This window comes from Quercus suber, unplaced genomic scaffold, assembly GCF_002906115.3.
Source record: "Quercus suber isolate HL8 unplaced genomic scaffold, Cork oak 2.0 scaffold_42, whole genome shotgun sequence".
NCBI classification, from domain to species: Eukaryota; Viridiplantae; Streptophyta; class Magnoliopsida; order Fagales; family Fagaceae; genus Quercus; species Quercus suber.
The window spans coordinates 1,075,903-1,099,114 of NW_027069507.1; the positions used below are offsets into that span (position 1 = coordinate 1,075,903).

At 37.0% G+C, this 23,212-nt stretch overlaps 1 long non-coding RNA gene across 1 annotated transcript; it reads right to left on the minus strand.

Moving 5' to 3' along the window:
- Nucleotides 1-15,627: 15,627 nt before the first annotated feature.
- LOC111986012 (uncharacterized) lies at nt 15,628-20,690 on the minus strand. Its single transcript, XR_002880105.2, has 3 exons — nt 19,763-20,690; nt 18,577-18,650; nt 15,628-15,986 (listed from the first exon to the last, which is right to left on the minus strand). It is a non-coding gene; the product is annotated as an uncharacterized LOC111986012 (long non-coding RNA).
- Between the last annotated feature and the right edge of the window lie 2,522 nt (nt 20,691-23,212).

Genomic DNA, 23,212 nt, shown 5'->3' on the forward strand with positions numbered 1-23,212 from the left:
CTTTTATTGTATAAACTTTTAAAAGAGTTCTTTCACTTGGTACCACGGGGCGTACTGTCGTGGGATCCCGAGCATACTGTCGTGGGATCCTGGGGCGTACTAGGCTTGTAAGAACCCAGAATGCTGGTTCTCTGAACTATATGATCTTTTTCTATGTTTATTATGCAATAGAGTTTTGTCCTTTCCCTTTACCTCTATGGGTGCTACATAAAAACACACTATACAATAAACATATCTTCAAATAATTATTAGTTTCTTAGATTAGGATATACATTTTAATACATATACATATATGTAAATGAGTTTCATGAGAATGATTCAGCCACGAGGATCCTAGCCCCAATTCTCACAGACTTAGTGCTTTTGCACAAGCCTTGTGGGATTTGGAACTCAAGTTCGAGTGGCTTTGCTTGGGCTTTGCCTACCAAGATAGTTAGGTGAGAAGGATTTTAGCAAGAAACAGTAAAGGAAGACAACGTAATAAAGAAATACACCAAATAATTGTTAGAGATCCTCAAATCAATATGAGGTATTTCATTATTTTTCTTAAATTGTGGATTACAATATGCTCACTAAAATGTGATACAAGGTCCAAATAAGCTCAAAAATTACAAACTTAGATGGCTATCTAAGCCTCTAAGACTTGCAAAGTTTGAATCTCTTTGAATCTAAGTACCTTCTATAGTGGCTGTTCTAGGATACTAGGAGCTGTTTTCCCTACTTTCTTTGAATCTTGACAGAGTTTTATGCATAATTCTGTTGTGATTTTCTATTTTGCATAATGCCCCTTAATGTTGGCTGTTTCCCTCTTTTTATAGTATCATTTTAGGGTTTGGATACCATTGATTCTTCCCCTTCGGCTCCTTGGGTACTAGAGCCCCTGTTATGCCAGCCATTCTGACTGTTGATTCTTTCTCTGTTTCTTATAGTTTTCATCTTTTAGTCCCGTTTTCCTAAAAGCCACTTACTGACATTCCATTTTGGATAGCTGACGTTTACCCTCTCTTCTTTCAAGTCCTTTTACCTCTTGGACTTAGCTTTTTGGCTGTCCTCTTTGCTGTCATTTTTCCCAAGTGAACAGAATCCATTCCTGCTGGATTGAAGGTTTTCCAGCCACTTCCCTTTATAGTTTTTCATTCTGGGTTCCCTGGGGTACTAGCCTTTTGTTCATGAATTGTCACTCTCCAAGCTTTCTGATTCTTTGCTGCACCACTGGGTGCTTGAGAGGGACATATTTGTTCTTCATTTCTTGTATTTCGTGGTACTCCTTTTGAGCTGTCTCAATCCTATTTTAGCTGTGCTGTATGTCCTGAGGATCCCGAGCCTCTGGTAGCCTCTGGGGATCCCAGCCCAGTTCTTTCATTGGATTTTGCTGGACTTTTTAATGGTCTTTTTTGCTAGAAATCTGAACATACATAGCGCCTTGACGTCGATTCTTCTTGCTACACGAATTGGGCCTTCTTTATTTTTTATGGAATGGGCTTTGTTGTGAAATTTTGGACCTCAACAAAATGCAAATGATGAAAGAGCGAATGGACTTCATGATGAATGCCCTCAGAGGATGGGTGTAAAGTGACCTCGATGAGTTGGTCCATCAGACTGACTCGCCTTTTACTGCACTCGTCGCTTCGTTCCCCCTTCCGCAAGTTCCGTATGCCATAGGTAGAAGCCTACGATGGGTCAAAGGATCCATTAGATCACCTAGAGTCATTCAAAACCCTCATGCACTTTCAAGGCGTTGCGGACTAGATCATGTGTCAAGCTTTCCCAACTACGTTGAAGGGTCTCACAGGGGTATGGTTCAGTAGGTTGACGCCTAACTCCATCAATACCTTCAAGGAGCTGAAAGCGTAGTTTGCCTCGCACTTTATCGGGAGGCACAGATATAAGAAGTCCACGACATGCCTAATGAGCATCAAGCAACGAGAGGATGAGACGCTGAGGTCTTACATAACCTACTTCAACAGGAAAGCCCTTTCGATAGACGAAGCTGATGACAAGATACTGGTGGCTGCATTCACCAATGGAATACGTAAGGGGAAGTTTTTGTTCTCCTTATACAAAAACAACTTGCAGACTATGTCAGACGTGCTTTATCGAGCTATTAAGTACATGAACGCTGAAGACACATTATTAGCTCGGGAGGAGAAACCCAAGAAGAGGGAAAGGCAAGAAGACACATGATAGGACAGGGGACAGAAGATGACCAGAATTAGGGATCGATGGGAAGATAAGCGCTCCAAGCCCCCCACTGGGAGGTTCATAAACTTCACCTTGCTGATTGCTCTGATTGATCAGGTGTTGATGCAGATCAAGGACAATATGACCTTGACGTGGCCTGGCAAGTTGAAAGGGGATCGTAGCAAGAGGTCCAAAGACAAGTATTGCCATTTTCATTGGGATCACGGTCACAACACATCTGAATGCTATGACTTGAAGCCCTTATTAGACAAGAGAAACTACAACGATTTGTCAACAAGGAAAAGGTCGACCCACCGCAGGAACAGGTTGCTAGAAGGGATAACGAGCGCCCCTCACTACCCATAGGGGACATAAGAATGATTGTAGGGGGCACACCACTTCTGGTTCATCTAAGAAGGCCTGAAAAACTTACCTTAGGATGGTTCAAAATGTCCAGCTGACGGGTTTTGTCCCAAAGATGGCATGGGTTGACAACCCATAATTGGATTCTTGGAGGAAGATGCTCAACGTCTCCACCACCCATACGACGATGCACTCGTTGTTAGCATACAGGTAGAGGACTACAACAATTACCGAATCCTTGTTGATAATGGAAGCTTTGCCGATATTCTCTACTACTTGGTGTTCTAGCAAATGAGGATCAAGAGAGAGCGACTTCTACCAACCAATGCGCCGCTCGTAGGGTTCAGAGGAACAAGAGTATACCTCCTTGGCGTGTTCACATTGCCCGTAACAATCGGTGACTTGTTGTCGATTGCTCATCTACTTATAATGCCATTCTAGGCCGGCCTACCCTCAACTTGTGGAAGGTTGTGACTTCAACCTATCACCTGATGATCAAATTCCCCACTGAGTACGTAGTAGGAGAGTTACGTGGGGACTAAGTGGTAGCACGCGAGTGCTACATAGCGATGTTGGAGATGGATGACCACTTACAGACTATGAGTATAGAAGAACAGTAGACGGTTGCAGAGCTTATTGAAGGGTTGAAAGAGATACTTCTCGATAACTCCAGCCTTGAGCGAATGACTAGGATTAGCACCCTTGCCAGTCTGCCAGTTCTCCAAGCGCTCACAACATTACTAAGAGAAAACCAGGATGTCTTTACCTGGGGCCATGAAGACATGCCCGGGATCGACCCTTCAGTTATGGTGCACAGGTTGAAGGTATAACCCTCTTTTCTCCCTATCTACCAGAAGAAATGAGTATTCACACAGAAGCAAGATAAGGCTATAGCGGAAGAAGTCTGCAAATTGCAAGAGGTAGAATTCATCAAGGAAGTGTACTATCCCAACTGGCTGGCCAATGTAGTGATGGTTAAGAAAGCCAATGAGAATTGGAGGATGCGTGTAGACTTTATGGATTTAAACAAGGTATGCCTTAAAGATAGCTAGCCCCTCCCGTGGGTCGACGTCCTAGTAGATTTGACAGTAAGACACCAGTTACTAAGCTTCATGGACACGTTTTTTGGTTACAACCAAATCAAATTGGATGAAGTTGATCAGGAGAAAATGTTGTTCGTCACTATCCAAGGCCTCTTCTTCTACAAACTAATGCCGTTTGGTCTCAAGAACGCGGGCATAACGTATCAGAGGCTTATGAACAAGATGTTTGTACATTAGATTGGAAGAAATGTCCAAGTTTACATGGACGACATGCTAGTAAAAAGCCAAAGGGAAGATGACCATTTAGATGACCTTAAGGAGACCTTTGATACCCTTCGCGCTTACAATATGAAGCTCAATCCAAGCAAATGCACATTTGGGGTGACAGTTGGAAAATTCTTTAGGTTCATGATGTCTCAGAGAGGCATTGAAGTCAACCCAGACAAAATCTATGCCATAATGGAGATGGCGCCACCAAGGAATGTGAAAGAAGTACAAAGCCTTAACGGTAAGGTATTTGCACTGAACAGGTTTGTATCAAGAGCAACGGACAAGTGCCTACCTTTCTTTTGCACTCTGAAGAAGTCTTTCAATTGGATGGCTGAATGTTAACAAGCATTTGAGGATCTAAAGGCATACCTCTCTTTCCCGCCATTGTTAAGCCCCTCTAAGTTGGGGGAGGAGCTATTCCTTTATCTGGCCATCTCCCCAGTGGCCGTCAGCACGGCCTTAGTCAAGAAAGAAGAGAAAGTGCAGAAGCCTGTATACTACACTAGTCGAGCACTCTGAGGCATGGAAGAAAGGTACCCACTGATGAAAAAGCTCGCCTTTGCTTTGGTAACTGCAACTCATAAGCACAAATCGTACTTCTAGGCTTACACTGTGGTTGTTCTAATAGACAAGCCTCTACGGCGAGCAATGTGTAATCTTGAAGCCGTTAGACGGATGGCGTTATGAGCGATAGAATTGAGCGAGTTTAACGTACAATACCGGCCATGTACTACCATAAAGGGACAAGTGGTCGCTAACTTCATTGCGGAATTCACCAATATGGAAGGCTAGGGGGCAGAAGAGCATCCTCAATGGAGCATCCACATAGACAGATCATCTAACAAGCAGGCCGGTAGAGTAGGTATAGTGCTTCATTCTCAAGAAGCGGACGAGATCGAGCGCATGGTTCGTCTTGATTTCCCTACGACCAACAATGAAACGGAGTACGAGGCCTTAGTAGTAGGACTAGATCTCGCCAAAGCCGCAGGGGCCACGAGTGTGGTTGTGAATTACGACTCTTAGGTGATCACGAGTCAGGTGAATGGTGACTACGAATGCAAAGGGGAAAGGATGAAGGAATACCTGGAGCAAGTAAGGAAACAGGTGGGCGAGTTTCAAGCCAAGTTTGTTCAAATCTCCAGAGAAGAGAACGAGTGAGCCGACCGTCTTACCAAAGTCGCATCGGCAGAACGCATGCTCATCCCCAGTAAGGTACTTTTTTTTTTTTTTTCCTTTCACCTTTGATAGATGGCGTTGGTGTACAGGAAAAAGACTCAGGAATAACTGGACCACACCGATATTTTCTTATTTGAAAGACGGCACACTACCTAACGGTAAGGAGGCTACAAGAAAGCTAAAGGTTCAGGTGGTATGATTCGACCTAATAAAAGATGTCTTATAGAAAAGAGGCTTTTGTTGCCCCTACCTAAGATGCTTAAGCCCCAAGGAAGCAGATTATGTCATGAGAGAAGTCTATGAAGGGATCTACGGGAACCATTCAGGGTCACAGTCACTAGTGCAAGAACTAATTCGGGTTGGATTCTATTAGCTTACCATGCAAAACGATGCCCAAGCCTAGGTCAAAGCCCGCGACAAATGTCAAAGGTTCAGCAATGTCATTAGACAGTCAACAGAAGAGCTCACTCCAATAACGGCTCCATGGCCTTTTGCTCAATGGGGGTTGGACATTATGGGCTCATTTCCCATAGCGATAAGACAACTGAAGTTCTTAGTGGTCGGCATAGATTACTTTACCAAATGGATGGAAGCAGAAGCCCTGGCCACCATCACAGAGAAAAACATACGAAACTTCGTCTGGAGGAACATCATCTGCAGGTACAGGGTCCCTAGAGTCTTGGTCTTAGATAACGGAAAGTAGTTCAACAACGACTCATTCAGAGATTTTTGCTCACAATTGGGAATCAAGAATCACCACTCCTCACCTGCCCACCTTTAGGCCAATGGACAAGTTGAGGTGATGAACCGATCCTTGCTCAAAATCATCAAGACTTGGCTCAAGGGGGGTAAAGGGTATATGGCCAGAAGAGTTGCAAAGCATACTATGGGTGTACAAGACGACGACCAGGACGCCTACAAGAGAGATGCCGTTTTAACTAGCCTACGGGAGTAAGGCCATAATCCCAGCTGAGATCAGACTCACAAGCTATAGAATGGAGAACCATGATGAGAATAGGAAAGACGAAGCCATGCGCCTACAGCTTAACCTAGTAGACGAAGTCAGAGCAATGGCTGAATAAAGGTTAGCACGATACTAGGATCTCATGGCCAAGCACTACCACTCCAGAGTTAGATGTAGAGATTTCCAAGTAGGGAACCTCATCCTAAGGAATCCTTCTTAGGGAAAGTTGGGACATAATTGGGAAGGGCCCTACAGAATCACTTCATGGCAGAGAAAATACACCTACCACCTGGAGATGCTAGAAGAAAAAAAGTTGCCCCATCCATGGAACACCGAGCATCTGAAGAGATACTACTAATAGACGACAACTCGAACAATAACACTCCTCATTTCCATTTTACTTCTTTTTAGCTAATTTTTACTATCTACAATACCTTTTAAGCCCAAAGGTAGCTTTTCATATTCTTTTTCAAAAACAATTTGTTATGTATGTATTTATCACAATAAGAGGAGTTATTCGGATATGACATGTGTATGTCTACGTTTCTACAAAATTATGTTTATTACTAAGTCCACAAATGGACAAGTTCATCCTAAGAGATGCTTTGAAAATATCAAGTCCTTAAGTTGATAGGTTTATTATTAAGTCCACAAGTGGATGAGTTCATCCCAAGGGATGCTTTAAAATTATTAAGTCCTTGAGTGGACGAGTTCGTCCTAAGGATGCTGTGTGGGTTTTTTTTTGGGTAAAACAGCACACAAGCCCAAGTTGAGAAACAAGGATCCTAGGCCTGATACTTTATGCTTTAAGGGACTAAATTTGGTTCACTGTAGCTAAATTGGGCTGATTTCGAACCAAGTAGTGCACAAAGCGTGTATCCTATAACACATACATGCTAACATACAACAATCATATATGTATTGAACAGCAAGGAACAACAAAGAGCGAAATAAAGAAGAAAAAGAAAAGAAAATAATGTAAAAGACGTCAGGGGTCCTTAAAATAACGTGAAATACTTCATTATTATCGTAATTTTTATGATACATCATGCTCACTAGGACATGTTACAAGGTTCAAATAAGTTCAAAATCATAGACTTGGATGGCTTTTCATGCCTCTAAGACTTGTGAAGTTTGAATCCCCTTGAATCCAAGTATGTTCTTTAGTGGCTATTTAAGGATCCCGGACGCTGTTTTCTCTCTCTTTTCTCTCTTTTTGAATTTTGGCAGAGTTTTCTCAAGTATTTTTACTTTAATTGATTGTGGTTGAATGCCCTTTACTGTTGGCTGCTTACCATTTTATAGTGTGTGAGAGTGCTTTTTTTTTCTTAGCACACAGGCCCAAGTAGAGACAAGGATCCCGAGCCTAAATACTTGTTGTTTTTGTGGACTGGGCTTGGTTCACCATAGCTGAATGGAGCTGATTACAAACCAAGTTGTGCGCAAGTCACATAAAGCTCCTTAAGACGAAAAATGCAATTCCTCCTAAGCAATAAAATACCATTATAAGTGTTTTATTCTCGTAAAATGACCCTTTACTGTTACGAAATAAGTAAAATAAGTGTTCATAATATTCACAATGAGAAGGAGATTGAAATAGAGTATATAAGGTTTATCTTTTATTGTATAAATATTTAAAAGAGTTCCTTCACTTAGGACCTCGGGCGTATTGTTGTGGGATCCCGGGCATACTGTCGTGGGATCCCGGGGCGTACTAGGCCTGTAAAAACCCAGAATGCTGGTTCTCTAAACTATATGATCTTTCTCTATGTTTATTATGCAAAAGAGTTTTGTCATTTCCCTTTACTTCTATAGGTGCTACATAAAAACACACTATACAATACACATATCTTCAAATAATTGCTAGTTTCTTAGATTAGGATATACATTTTAATACATATACATATATGTAAATGAATTTCATGAGAATGATTCAACCATGAGGATCTTGGCTCCAATTCTTATAGACTTAGTGCTTTTACACAAGACTTGTGGGATTTGGAACTCAAGTCCAAGTGGCTTTGCTTAGGAATTGCCTTCCAAGATAGTTAGATGAGAAAGATTTTTGTGGAAGAGAGTGATATCTGATGTGTGTCTGTTTTGGCATATGTTTCTTTAGAGGCTAAGTGTGTCCAAGGCCCAAGTTGAAGTGAGGACCTCGATAAATTGACTCAGCCTTTTGGCTAAGTAAAAGGAAAACTAGCAAGCAAGAATATATGTGTTGAACAGCCAGAAAGCAGCAAAGGAAAACAATGTAATAAAGAAACATACGAAATAACTGTTAGAGATCCTTAAATCAATATGAGGTATTTCATTACTTTTCTTAATTATGGATTACAATATGCTCACTAAGATGTGATACAAGGTCCAAATAAGATTAAAAATTACAGACTTAGATGGCTATCTAAGCCTTTAAGACTTGCAAAGTTTGAATCCTTTTGAATCTAAGTATATACTAGTGGCTGTTTCTGGGATACTGGGAGATATTTCCCTACTTTCTTTGAATTTTGACAGAGTTTTCTGCATAATTCTGTTGTGATTTTCTATTCTGCATAATTTCCCTTAATGTTGGTTGCTTCTCCCCTTTTATATTGTCATTTTAGAGTTTTAATACCATTGATTCTCCCCCATTGGCTCTCTGGGTACCAAAGCCCTTGTTATGCCAGCCATTCTGACCGTTGATTCTTTCTCTGTTTCTCATAGTTTTCATCTTTTAGTCTTGTTTTCCTAAAAGCCACTTACTGACTTTTCATTTTGGAGAGCTGACATTTTCCCTCTCTTCTTTCAAGGCTTTTTTTTAATCTCTTAGACTCAGCTTTTTGGCTGTCCTTCTTGCTGTCATTTTTCCCAAGTGAGCAGAATCCATTCCTGCAGGGTTGAAGGTTCTTCCAGCCATTTCCCCTTATAGTTTTTCATTCTAGGTTCCCTAAGGTACTAGCCTTTTGTTCATGAATTGTCACTCTCCAAGCTTTTTGATTCTTTGTTGCACCACTGGGTACATGAGAAGGACATATCTGTTTTTCATTTCTTGTATTTCGTGGTACTCCTTTTGAGCTGTCTCAATCCCACTTTAGCTGTGTTGCACGTTTTGAGGATCTCGAGCCTTTGGCAGCCTTTGGGTATCCTAGCCTAGTTCTTTCACTGGATTTTGCTGGATTTTTTAATGGCATTTTTTGCTGGAAATCTGAACATATGTAGGGCCTTGATGTCGATTCTTCTTGCTGCACAAATTGGGCATTCTTTACTTTTCATGGAATGGGCTTTCTTGTGAAATTTTGGATCTCAACATAGTGCCATCCTAGGGTTTTCGGAGTACCATTGATTCCCTCAATTTGCTCCCCTGGGTACCAGAATCAATGTTATGTCAGCAACATTGGTGGCTGGTCCTTTCCTCATTCTTCATTATTTTCTTCTTTTTGAGATTCCTTTTTCAAAAGCCTCTAGTTGACTTTCCTGTTCTGGGGGTCCTAAAAGGCTGACCTTTGTTCTTTCCTTCTCCAAGGCTTCTAGATTCCACTTTTTCAGACCCAACTTTTGGCTTCTTTCCTTTTTGTCATTTTCCCAAGTGAGTTGATTCCTTTCTGCCAGGTTGAAAGATCCCCAGCTACCTTCCTTCATGATTCTTCTTCCTAGGTTCCCTGAGGTACCAGACCCTTAGTCATGAGTTGTTGGTTCCCAAGCCTTCTGATCCCTTTTCTGCATCATTGGGTGGCTGATAGAGATATATCTATTCTTGTTTCTTGTGTTTCTTAGCATGCTCCCTTGAACTGTCTTAATCCCAACCTGGCTTTGCTGCATGTCCCAAGGATCCCAGGCTCCAGGGAATCCCCAAGTATCCTGGCCCAGTTCTTTTCCCAGGCTCCTTAGTGATTTTTATGACCTTTGAAGGCTAGGCTGGGCTTTTTCTTTCCTTTGTTTCATGAGGTCCGAGACTTGCCCATTCATGGATTTGGGTCCCTCCTTATGGATCCTTAATGGGTTTGGACCTCTCTTCCTTTTTCTTTATTGGAAGTCTAAATGCTTTACTTTCCTAGGTTTCAATCCTTTACATTGTTTTAGGCCTTGGTACAACATTGTGATTTTTTTTTTTTTGGACCTCAACAGATGCCTTAAAAATACTAAGTCCAAGTGGACGGGCACACCTAAGTGGACGGGTGCATCCTAACATATATACTAGTCCTAAGGTGGATGGACAAACACATGTCTCAAAATAGGGAATCAACATATAACAAAAGCATACTCAAAATAAAAGCGATAGATGTAATAACAAAATATTAAACAAAGACCCATTAAAAAGGGAAAATGTTTACAATTAAGCCCAAAAATAGAAGAGCACCCACTTTTGTTTAAAAATGAGAGGGGGTACATAAAAAGTTAAAAATTAAGGGAACTAAGCTAAGGGGGCATCCAAAGAAAATGAGTTCTGGGCATCTTGAGCAAACAGGTTTTAGGCACCTAGAGTAGACAGGACCGAAGCAGCAACGAGGTCTCTAGGAGCAAGTTAGGCAATAACCACACCGTCATCTTTAGGAATCTACTCATCAGTATGAGTAGAATCATCAAACTCTTCATTGACGGCGTCACCACCTATAGGAGTTGTCGGTATTAAGTCGTCGAGAGTAATCTTGGACAATTCAACATTTGGGTAGATAGACCCAACTTGCTTCAGGCAGTCATCAAACCCGTCACCATAGTAGACAACATTTGCGTCAATAAAGGGATAGGAAGCCCTGAACTCTGCTACGGCATTGGCCTTGGCCTTTTCTGTCTGTTCACGTAGGGTCGTCAGCTCTATTACCATGCTTGCCTTGGCTTTCTGCACCTTCTCTCGGAGACGGGATTCTTCCTTCAGCTTTTTAGTATCGGCGGTCAGCTCCTCGTTAAGGGTACGGTGGCCTCCTTGTATTGATCCCGCTCCTTATTCTGGATCTCTGACGCTTTCAAAACTGATAGATCACCCCATCTGAAGTGACGCACCTATCTTGAAGCGCCTTCATATGCATCAATGCCTAAGATCAAGACAAACATTAACAAAAGAATGGACAAAAAAGCACATAAAGGATGTAATTTGGAAGAAATGTACCCTAGATAAATCAAAGAGACCCAACGCCCCTAAATCCTTAGTTTTCTGATCAGAACAACAGTCCAAATCCATCTCCTTGATGATTGACTCAACCATCTCGAGGGCATGATCTTTATGTGTAAGCAGACGATGATTGACTCAACCATCGCGGCTTCTTTTTTTTTCTTGATCATTTATTGTTCTAATTTTTTTTTTCCTGTTCTTGATCTTCTGTTGTTGTTGTTTTGATTTTAGATTTGTTATTTAAATTATATCAATTTTATGAGAGCAAGAATTTTTTTGCTTTTATTGTTGTGGTTTGATTAATTTATTGCGTGAGTGAGCTTCATGGCAAAGGGAGAGCAGAGAGATGAGATGAGAGGAAAATGTGCTGAGGCTGTGCGTGATTTGAAGAAGACTCCTTGCCCTTTATTGAAGGGTAATTTTGGTAATTGCACTCACTCCAACGGATACATTATAAACACCCACTCCAGCTTTTAGTTTATGGACCGAAACATGTCCATAAATTGAAACGCGCATTCCTTCATAAATGTAAAATGCAACTTTTGTCAAAAAGTTGCGTTTTGTACTCACCAAACATTGAAGTTGGGCTGACTTTTTTAAAAAGCCAACTTTTGAGCTCAAAACGCCCAAACAAATGGGCACTAAATCAAATTCATGATAATAGTGATGAGAAGAGGGGGGATTGAAAAAACTTAAAATGTATTTTGAGCGAACGAATACTTTCCTGTACTAGTATAATATTATTTGTCTACCGGGGGACAAACCTGGCCTGACAAAGGTTTATAATCTCTGAGAGAAAAAGGTTTTTATTTTTATTTATTTATCTTTTTAGCCAAAAAAAAAAAAAGGTTTTTATCTTTGGGTTATAATACGGGAAAACTAATTTTTATAAAGTATTACATAAGCTTATGGGGGGATATTATGTTATCATCATTTCAGGATGATCTAGTTTTGGGATAAGGATAAGGTTAGTTAACCACCACCACGACCACCACCCCCCCTCCTCCCCTTCCTTTTGGGGAATGATCCCATTATGAAATATATCCTGACACTAGTGACTAGTCTTGCACATCAGATGCCAATGACGTTGGAAATCCATCAGGACCTGGTGCTTTTAGTGGGGGCATAGACATAACTCATAAGCTGGATTTCATTATAGGATGGGATGGATGTCAAACTGAAGCATGCTTATTGTACAAGAGGATTATTAGAAAGGATGGGTAATAGGGATAGAAAGGTGACCCGAGGAATGGAAAAGGGAACTAAAGAATTGCTGATTATGGAACTAATTTTTGTATATAAATATATATGTGTGTATGTATATATTTAAGAATCTACGTTTGTAACTAAGATGTTCTTGAAGTTGGCTCAGATGCTCTTTTAAAACATTAAAAATAATAAAAATAATCATAATTCAAAAACAAGTTGCTCAAGCCTTAAACATAAGAAGCACATAATCATTAATAATAGAAAGAAAAAGCATTTGACAGTTCAACCCCCTTCATCAAAGTCTGCTCCTCGGCTACTCCTTAGCACATTACAACTATTCAATCTTTTTTTTCCTCCTACAAACGCATGATAGATAGAGCTTAAGCTAATAATGTAGCCAAGCAAGCAACTCTACAAGCAGTCACAATAAAAGTGGTAAAATAGCTGCTATTTTACCCCTCCAAACACTAAAAACCACCCAACATTAGTGGTGCTATATCTAAATTTTTTGACAAACATGCTACAGTAAGTTGCTACCAGTAGCAAGAGCATTCACAATGATAGAACTAAAACTTTTAGCGTTTAGCATCTCAAAAACTCGTTTTGTCTATTTTAACGCATCACTTTATAATACATCCAACGTTAATAATTCGATTTTTTTACTGCTTCAATTAAAATAACTAGTGTTTAACCCGTGCAATGCGCGAGATCGTTTTACATATTAATGAACTTTGCATCTAACATAAACTTAGTTGTTATACCTCTACTACATATATTCAAACTTTAATAATGTAGTATATTTAAACATATAGTGTCCAATATCCCCTAAAAATTTTAAAAATTAGTTTCTTCAAATCACTTCTTGTGTGTACTTGTTTCTCAAAAAAAAAAAAAAAAAAAAACTTCTTTTGTGTACTTCCCTACTATGAGAGACTAAAAAAAAAAAATCTAACTTTAAGCAATTAAAAATTACATGACAATTTCCAATAGCAAATCTACTATTCCTAGGAACCCCAATGAATCACACTGAACTAAAACTTGCAAGACAATTTCAATTTTACAACCAAAATATTTAAATGGAAATAATGGCTATAGGTTTATGAAAGTCATTCATCAAAACTAATGTCTGGAGCGAAGTTTCAATATTATAACAAACTAAAAATTTGTTTCTTCAAATCACTTCTTGTGTGTACTTCCTTGCTATGTGAAAAAAATTTATCATGGTACCAAATGTCAAGAAAGCATGCAATACCAGATTATCATTAACTTGCATCCACAATCAAGATATCATTATTAAAGTAAGTAATTGTGTAGACCATAAAAGTTGTATTCTATAACTGCATATATAAAATTCGAAAGTTCATGATAAGTAAAATTAGAAGTCATATGAAAGAATTGCAGGTTGATGGTAAATCAATAAACTAAACATAAGGATGATCAATTTTTAAATTTGCTTGAATCAACCAAGTTAAAGTAAAGTAATCCATTTGTTTATTTAGAATGAATAGTAGTGTCACATATATGAGCCAAACAGTAACTTTTAATTTCAAGTAAACATAGGAATGCAATGTGTGTGTGAAAGATATAGATACATACGCACATACACACCCTAAGAGCATTCATATCAGTTGGTTGGANGGGGGGGGGGGGGGGGGGGGGTGAATTTCAAGGCTGCCATAGCAATAGAAATTTCACAAACTATAAACAAAAAATTAACCAAAAGATATTAAGATGATACCACTAAAAGGCTGTAATGCACTGGGAATCTCCTTCTCGTCAAACATAACTTCCTCTTTAATTGTCTTTTGAGTCAAAACTCAAGTTCTAGATTTTGTTGCTCTCTCTTGGCCCTCCATTGAACGGACTGGCCACACCTATCGTTATATTAAGTCTTGCTGGTAAAACATGAACTCCTAGATAAAAGACTTCAAAGTCAATACTGAACATAGCCCATTTAAGTCTTCTAAATCTTTCATCAAATGCATGGGTCATGTATGATCCAAGTGACAATATATATATATATATATATTTCAGCAAAACAATAGTGACAATATATATCGTCAAGTAAATGTTCAGTCTTTTGAATCTTTCTGTTATCTTTTATTTTTTACTAATTAAATCATTCATCATCTACAACATATTTTTCACAATACTCTTTTTTTTTTTTTTTTGGTAACAATTGAGTTATTACGTTATTACTTGTCAGAATAGTAGTAATTCCTAAATCAATAGAAAATGCAACCATTTAAAAAAAAAAAAAAAACTGTCAGCTTTGACTATAATTCAATCATAATTAATGTCAAACTTAAAAGGAATAAGAATTTTAGAAGTTAGGAGGTTAACTACTATTCAACAACATTGGCACCATATGACCTGGTTTGCCTCTGTTTAATACTAAGAATGTGACATACACAATAAAAACAAATCAATAAACAAAATAAGCAAAGCTAACAACAACAACATATTTAAAAACCCTGCCAATAAACTAAACCTAATAGCCTGAGCAATACAAAAATTAATAGATACCAAGTCTAATAGAACAATTTTTAATTAAATATCAAGAGGAAAAAAAAAAAGCATTCCAATAAATCAGAGCCATAAATCAAAAGAGAAATAATAGTAAAATTAAAAACCAAGAAGAAAAAAAAAAACAAAGGCAAGAATAGGAGTGGGTGTGCTAAATACGTTAAAATCATGAAATTTGGTGAAAAAATAAAATTAATTCAGGTGTATTCTCTGAAGCTTGAGATCTGAATTAGAATTAAAAAATTGAATTTTAATACTAAGATAAAAATATAATGTGTGGTAATTCCCCTAAATTTTTTAACATTAGATTACGTCATAAACAACCATCCAAACTCACCAAATGTTATAAACAGGTACAAAGTATCAGACATGATAGAACATGATAAAATTGCAATGACAATACCAACTTCAATTCCATGTGAAGATGGCTTTCTAGCACCTATAGTGAAATACTTCAATTTAAGTTATTTCATCAAAATAGAGAAAAAATTGTATCATAATTATATGATTTTGAAATTATGTAGACACCAATAAAATTGAAGCACCACTTCAAGAACCAACAAAAGCTTTTTAATTTCTTAAAGCTTTTCTAATCAATCTAATGAATCACAAAGTCAAGCAAAAAACAAAAGTTAGCATCTTGTTGTATTTTAATAATTTTCCTCACACTTTTAATAGCAATTGAAAGACTATAAATGCATACTTTTGGATTAGCATAGCAACCAAAAAGGCTATACTTTTACACCAACAAAGAGAATGCCTTTATTACAAAAGAAGCGTAGGACTGTTTTTTGCAAAACACTAAGGCATATTTGAAAATAAGAATTCAAATATTTAAAGGTTTCTCATTTTTTGTTTAGTTTACAACACTTAATACATTTTGTCACATTTTAAACCACAATATTTGCAGAAACGTATCTACAATTTCATAAAGGCAATAGATCACAAAAGTAATACATATAAAATTTCATAAACTTAAAAGAGTGGAAGTTATCCTTTGCATCAACATAGGTTGAACATTTCTTTTATGAACACTTCGTGGCAAATCTATTATTGCATTGGCCACCCTCAAGTGTATAGACTTCCGTCCGTTTGCTCTATGTGGCTTATTGTTTTGCCATTGTGCCATCCAGCATTAGCACCCCATAATTGTGAATAGGTTCTGCAACTGTGAAAGTGAAACTCATCATGAATAAAAGATGACAATGGTGCCTTCATTGTGCAAATCACTTTTATATTAGTATCTATATTTTTGCTTAAAGGATCAGACAATGATGTTTTCTCCAAAAATTTGTTATATATGACAGTGACAATAAGAGATCCCGCAAAGAAAAGATGAACAACTACACTAAACTAAATTAAATACAGAGACAGTTCCAAAATTCAAAGAGAACAACTTCAAGAAACATACACTAAAAAATGACCCTTCTAGTAATACAAATCTGATCACGAAAGAACATCACAAACATCAAATTTAATATTCAGTATTTAGTGTCTACATGAAAAACAAAAGTTTTATGAGGCAAAATGCTCATTAAAAGTTAAAACTATGTTTGCTAGAAAACATAAAAAGTAAAATATTCATTTCCATGTGTGTACATTTCTCTCTCTCAAAGTGAAAGGTTCACAGGATTGTTTGAAAGAATTTATTCTTTCTCAAAACATACTACCAATAATGATGCAGAAAGAGACAATACAGAATAAAGGAGAAAAAAGGGTAAATATTTGGCATTAGTATTACTACTCAAACTAATGATGAACAATTGAACATGGACATCTACCTATTTTAAAGCCTCAATTTTCTGTTCTCTACAGAAGTGAAATATATAAATAAATTAGTAAACATCTTTCCTATTAGTAAAGTATTTCCTTTTACCCATAAACAAAAAATAAATCAATAAACAAACTTTTTCCTAAATTAACTACATAGATTACAAATACTCATGAGTCACAGTGCTCTAGGCATAGCTTCTAAAATAGACAAAACCTCAACCACAAAATCTGGGTTGTTCCCATCTTGTAGTTTCTAAATTGTTCAAAATGATCTTTCAAATATCTCATTCTATCACCAACAAAGCCCATCAACAGAATTCCTCTACCAACCCAATTAATTAAATAAAGCAGTACAAATTCTGTTTGCTTCAACGTTTTGGTCAAAATTAAATATTTTTTTAAAATGTAAAACTCATTGCTTGTCTTCAAAACTTAAATCTTTCAAAACTGATAAATCGCAGAGAGAAGTTTAAGGAAAAAAAAAAAGGAACTGAAATTTCCCAAGAAAGACAGACTTACACAGAACATAACCCACATAGAAATCCAATCTACACAATCATATGTAGAAAAAACTCTCAAAAATAATTAGAAAATACCCAAAAAATCAAAGAAAAACTGACCTCCTTACATAGATAAGCAGGGTGTTTGTAATTGGGTCATAGCAAAACCAATACTTGAGATTATATTATAATCTCACAGATTAGAGAGGCTTTTGACTAAAGAGTTATAGTGTTGGAGAGGTTTGTAATCTGCAAGAATCATAAGAAATATAAGGAACAGAGGGGTTGCAAATTTAGGAATAGAAGGGAGAAAGGGCGTGATGTGAAAAAAAATGTAAAATTGTGAACTAAAACTCAAAATTCCTTGGTTTGATATATATATATATATATACATACATACAGTTGATGAATAGGAAAGCAAAATAAAAAGGGAAAGAAAACACAAAGCATTTTTAATATTTATTTTAAAATACCTAGAATGCCAAAGTTTTGCAACTTGATTGACACTTCTTGAAGTTTCCTAAAACTACCCTAAAAGTTGTGGAAATTCATTTTCCACAAACCACTATATAAAGGAATCTCAAAGTACTATCCCAAAAAAACCAATCCAATGCAAGCCTAGCAAATAAGAAAATTCGGAAATCCTAGAGCACATCTGTCTATAATCTGATTTTTATCTTGTCTTCAAAACTTATCTATTAATCTTGACTATTTTTGTAACTTCAAGTTCAAACCTCAAATATGCAATTCAATCTGATTTCTAAGTGAAGATCCTCATGGGGAAAATCTAATGGTTCTAAATCAAAGCTTACCATTCTATAAAATATAAGGCCAATTGCACAAAAAAGCTTTGCATAAAGGAGTAATAGATTACTTTTGATTTGTCAAGAATAATGCTATAAGAAATTGTAAATGCATCCATATATCAATAATCCACTTTCTCATATGCTTTGACACCAAATGGTTTTATTTAACTTAATTTCACATCACTAACCCAATGCAAGTTCACCAAAGGCCACAAAATATGTATATGAAAATCAATAGTTTTAATACTTTTTTGTCAATAAAACTTGAGCAAAATTTTAAAAACCTACTAATATGAACTCACGCACAATAAACATAAATATTGTGGTAAACCTATATAATCTCTCAAATTAAACCCTCCAATATATAATTAAACCGCAGTCCAAATAACTATCAAACACAACCATTTAATTTAGTCCTGCAACTTAAAGATCTGATTCTAGCTACTCTTTGCCCTCAAGATCCAATCTTTCAAAACCCAAATCACTTTTTAGACCAGTTCATCCAATCACTTGAATCTTCATTACTTATAACCACTAAAACCCTGTCAGAGTTCTTTTCTTCTAATGTGAGCTAAAAAAACCACAGGAGAACGATTTTAGAGAAGGGGAAATTTCAAACAATAAAAAGTAGTCCCTTTCTCATAATAATAATAATAATAATAATAATAATAATACTTACTTTAGACTGATCAAGCTTGCGGATTGGGTAGAGATTTTCTTTAGCAGTCCACTTCTTTACCAAGTTACCATCATCTATCAAATATAGACAGGTCAAGAAAAAGTTAGCTGACTAACCACCAGGGAATGTTGAACCACTAAGCTATTCTTAGCAATGGAATTGAACGTGTGGTTACCCACTATGCTTTAACAGATGAGATTAAATTCTATAAGGATGGAGTGTAAAACCTATGTTTTACATCATCCAATAAGTGATTGTCATGTCAGTATTTTACTTAAAATTCAATACATTTTACCATACCTAATAACATCTCAATAAATTCTCAATTTGGTTGGATTTATATAAGGGTATTAGAATTGATTGAGTGTGATTGTTTTTATTTTTAACTATGTGATAAGACGATGTGGCATATTGGAGTTGAAGGGGTAAAACATGGGTTTTACAACACGTCCTCATAAAATTTAATCTCTTCACAGATAATCAAAGCCATTCATAAAAAAAAAAAAAAAAAAAATTTGAAATTTTTTTAATTAATGTTTCACTTTTTAATTGTGAACATGACAAATTTTTAGATTGGTGTTTTTTCCTATGTGTCACAACATCATTAATTGTAGGTAAGCGAAAAAAGAATTTCTATGTTTTTTCCTATGAATTCAAAATTCAGGGGAAAGCAAAGAAAGAAATACAAATCTAACAAAAAAACTGCCAAATAAAAATCAAACGTAACCTAAATACAAAAATCAATAAAACATAAATCAATTCAAATTTCAGGGGCAAACAAAAAAGTACAAATCTAACAAAAATCTTTCAAACAAAAACAAAATCTAACCAATACAATAATTGACAAAACATAACTCAAGAAATTGAAAAAAATAAATGGGAAATTAGGGTAATAGGTGGCCAAGATTCTACATTCCCACGTTTAGATTAAAAAAAACATTCCCACCCAAAAAATAGACTCCAATTCCCACGTTTAGTCTTAAGAAAAGAAAAAGAGGAAAAAATAAAAATAAAAACCCAATCCCGAATTGGATTCGAACACCCCAAAATAAAGCATTCGTACCCAGATACCTTAATCAAAATCAAATTTAATCCAAACACCTAAATCGATATCAATCCGACCAAAATAATAAAATCTAAATAATAATTAATCCATAAATTTTAACAATGAAAAAAAAAATTTTACCTGTGGAGTTACAGGAGTCTGATGGTGGTGGGAGCTCGGACTTTTGCGGGCATACGGCTTAGTGAACTCCCTCTCTCTATCCCAGTCATTTTTCTTTTGATTTGTACCGAAACGATTATCCCTCTTACGAACTCTATCTCATGATTTGGGTTTGCGTATTAGAGAGTGGCAGCGCGAAGAAAAACGGATGATGGTGGCAGATTTTCTCTCTCCCCACTCCCCACTCCATGCCTTCTCTGTTTACCGTTCTGCCTAGGCTTTTGATTTCATCGCCTCTCTCTTTCTCTGCTTCTTTCTCCGTGTACTCATCGCCTCTCTCTGTCTCTATTGTGGTGTACATCTAAGTTTGACCGGTTAATTTTTTATTTATTTATAAAGAGAGGCTTTAAACGGTGTTGTAGCTCCCAACAGAAAAAAAAAAAAAAAGGAAAAAAAAAGAAACCCAGAACCCATTACCACCAGCCACCACTACCACCATCCATAACTCACCATCTCATCCATAACCCACTGCCACAATCAATCCCACGAAACTCAGCCAAAATCAACGAAACCCACTGCCACAGCCAAAATTCACTGCCACCACCATTACTAACCACTGACCACCGATCCTAAATCCACCAAACCCGAAATCACACAAACTTGAAACCTAATCAAACCCAAAACCATACAAATCCACTGCCATAGTCAAAATCCACCATCGCCAACCATATCGCAGCCACACCACCACTAACCACTAACCACTAACCACCGATCCCGAAACCCATCAAACCCGAAACCCACCATAAACGCCGCTACCCACAGTGAACACTGTGAGTGAGAGAGGTACGAGAGAGTAAAGAGAAAGGGGCAAAGAACAGAGAGAGAGAGAGAAGAGTCTGAGGACAAAGAAGGAGAGAGAGCGAGAGACGTTGGGCTTGGGTATTAAAAAATTAGTTTTTCACTTTTGGCAACTAGCGATAGTAACTGCTACAAGTAGCAGTTTACTGTTGCAGTGGGCCAAAAGTATCTGGCTATAGCACCATTAATGTAAGATTTTTAAATTTTTATTTATTTTTATTTTTTATTATTATTATTTTTTATATTTGAGGTGCTATGTAGGTCTTTTTTTAGCAATTTTAGCACCATCAATGTGGATGCTTTTGCTATAGTTTGTTGTTACTAATTATTTAATACACTTAATCTTCCCTCTCTCTCTCTCCCTCTCTCTGGTCTCTCACCTTTCTCTCTCCAACTCCCTCCTCTCTTCTTCTTCTTCTTTTTCTTCTTCTCTTACTGTTGGTCTCATAGTTGATCTCATAGGTCGTGGGTTTGGGTTGATTTGGTGGTTTATGGGTCTCTTTTATGGGTCGACTTCATGGTTTATAAGTGGTCTAGTTTGTGTGTCTCGCGATGGTTTTTGGTGGGTTTTTAATTAGAGTTGTGGTGGTTTGGTGGGTGTGACTGGGTCTTGACCGAGCTGTGGCTAGATTTTGGTGGGTTTGTGATTTTTAATTTGTGGGGGTTGTGGGTTTGATTGGTTATTGTGATGTGGTTTTGGTGGGTTTGTGATTTGATTTTGGGTGGTGGAGGTTCTAGCTTGTAGGGGTTGTGGCCCTTTTGGGTGGTGGTGATGGAGGTTTTGGGCGGTTATTTTGTTTTAGGTTTGGTGGCTACAATTTGTAGGGATTCTGATGGTTGGGTGTTGCAGTTGTGGGTGATGGCAATTGTGCGGTGGTTTTTGTGGCTGTGATTGTTTTTTATTGTGTTAGATATATTATTTCATTGTGATGTTTATATTATTTTAATGTGTTGAATGCTAAAATAAAACCGTTGATGTTGGACTCGACGAGTACAAATCCAAGCTAGGCGCTTGCTTGCTCGTGCCTGCACTCGGGGCCGAGGACAAAACCTTGCGGGCCTGGCTCCCCAAAGAGGACAATGAGCTTGCAAGGGGCTGAAACAAATTTCCCTACAATTAAGATTTGAACTCTAATACTAACTCATTAAATGAGACAGATTCATTAAATCAAATGCGTTTTCTTTGACTTTTGAAAATTAGAAATTGAAAATAGTTTTTTTGCATGTTTTCAGTTTTCTTCACAAATTAATTTTTGAGAACAATTTTTGTTTTCTGTCAATTTTGAATCGTCAAACAGGTTTTTTAGTTTCAAAAATATAAAATTATTTTTGAAAATAGAAAATAAAATAAAAAACAGTTACCAAATATATCTTAAATTTTTTGGGACCACCGTGATTGCCCTTATGTGATACTTCATATTTCAGAGGCCAAAAGAACTTAGCTCAGCTAGTCAAGAGTTAACTTGAGGGTGGATCAGGGACTTGTGGTTGGTTTAGGTGGATGTAATAAAGAGATGCCACTTTGAGAGAATTTACCACACAAGAGATGCAAACATATGCATGAAGATAAAATAGATTCAAATAAAGTTTTAAACAAGAAAACAAGATCCTTGGGACGTGGGGACGTAAATTCAAACTCAATTACTCATAGGGTTGGTTTTGGATTTGAATCCCAAAATTCCTTTCTCTAAGTACATACCATAATTGTTAAGAAAAAGGTGAATACCATAATTTAGTTGATGCATTGCAATTTTATGTCAAAAATACAGTCTCTCTAAAAGAATTTAAGCATAAAACTGCTTACTGCTTTCTAACCTATAAATCACCTAGTTCAAAACACACAAAAATGGGAACAAGGACGAGCTTTACCTTTGTTTTGAAAAGTGTAAATTCAATCACAGGTTGATAAGAACAAATCTTATTATTGGTCCAGGACAAAGTGGATAGATATGATGTGGCCATGTGTTGTCTAATAGACTTTTTCATGACAAAAAGCCATGTCACTTACTTTAGTTACATAGTAAGGCTAGCTTTAATGGCATAATTGAGCTAGACTTATAGAGACATATGGCTAAATTAAAACAAGTGGAACGAGGTCATACTCTCTCTCAATTACATGATTTGGAAAAATTCCTTGCATATTAGTTTGCTTTATTTGTTTCCATTTTGTTCCTTAGCTGGGTTTCTAGTTGGCATATTAGAAAGGTAAATGACACACTCATAACCAAGAAGACAAAAATTTAAACTTTGAATTAATAGCATCCAAAATAAACCATATCAAGCCATTCAAATGCCCACATATGAATAAGTAAATCTCATAATTTAAATGAGATGTACAATATTTTAATCCCAAAAATTGTTTTAAAAAGTTATAAAGGCTCTTCATGAGTGAAGAGTCATTCCTCTTCAAAAAAAATTCAATTAAATGGAGATGATAAGAGTATTTTTGGAATAAGAAAAGGATTCTTGACATCAGAGCCTGCCAGCAAAAATTATCATACCAAAGATAAAGCCGATGGCACCAATCCCTGAAGGAGCCATTGGTCTCAAGAAGGTCCGTTTGGAAACTTGTGCCCTACACCAGCAGAAGCTGATGGCTATGTGGATGGATCC